Source organism: Macadamia integrifolia, unplaced genomic scaffold (genome assembly GCF_013358625.1).
Source record: "Macadamia integrifolia cultivar HAES 741 unplaced genomic scaffold, SCU_Mint_v3 scaffold3619, whole genome shotgun sequence".
Lineage (NCBI taxonomy): Eukaryota > Viridiplantae > Streptophyta > Magnoliopsida > Proteales > Proteaceae > Macadamia > Macadamia integrifolia.
Window position 1 is genome coordinate 3,722 of NW_024869660.1, and position 677 is coordinate 4,398.

The 677-nt window shown below is 38.4% G+C and overlaps 1 non-coding gene across 1 annotated transcript; it reads right to left on the reverse strand.

Annotated features, from left to right (window-relative positions):
• Nucleotides 1–213: 213 nt before the first annotated feature.
• On the reverse strand, nt 214–320 carry LOC122068239. Its single transcript, XR_006137014.1, has one exon. It is a non-coding gene; the product is annotated as a small nucleolar RNA R71 (small nucleolar RNA).
• Nucleotides 321–677: the final 357 nt, after the last annotated feature.

A 677-nucleotide genomic window follows, 5' to 3' on the forward strand; every position in this document is an offset into this window, starting at 1 on the left:
GCATACCTATTTTTAAGGGAATTTGAAGAGGTTTGTGTTCTAATTAAATTTCAACAGCTTTCTGATGATGCTGTTAAGCTTAGGTTCATCACGTTTGCATTGAAAGACCAAACTAAGTAGTGGTTGTATGAGTTACCCAAAAATTCTATAACCACATAGGAGAAATTCACAGTTGTCTTCCTCAAGAAGTTTTTCCCAACTCACAAGACCAATGAGCTTGGAAGTGATATCCTTCAGTGTAGGCAAAAGCCTAGTGAGTCATTTTCTAAAGTTATGGAGAGATTCAAGGATCTACTCCAAGAATGCCCTCACCATGGCCTAGACTTGTGGCATTTTTGTTAAATAATTTATGAGGGTATTGATTACCCAACTAAACAAATGATAGAGTTTATGTACCCTAAGGGATTCACATCTTTTACAGATGAAGGAAAGACATGAAAATTCTTACTTGACTTAGCTGACAAAACCCATGAGTGGGAATCAACCCAAGAGAGTGAAAGAACCATAGGAGGAAAAGAATATTTTGTGGATGAGATAGTAGCCAAGGAACCCATTTGGATAGCTCAATCAAGAGGATTAAGGCTATTGTTCCTAGAGAGCCATCATTAGTCAACTTGGTTAAGATGTGTGCTTGGTGCCAGTCCCCTGGACATATCATAGAAAAATGCCCCAACACC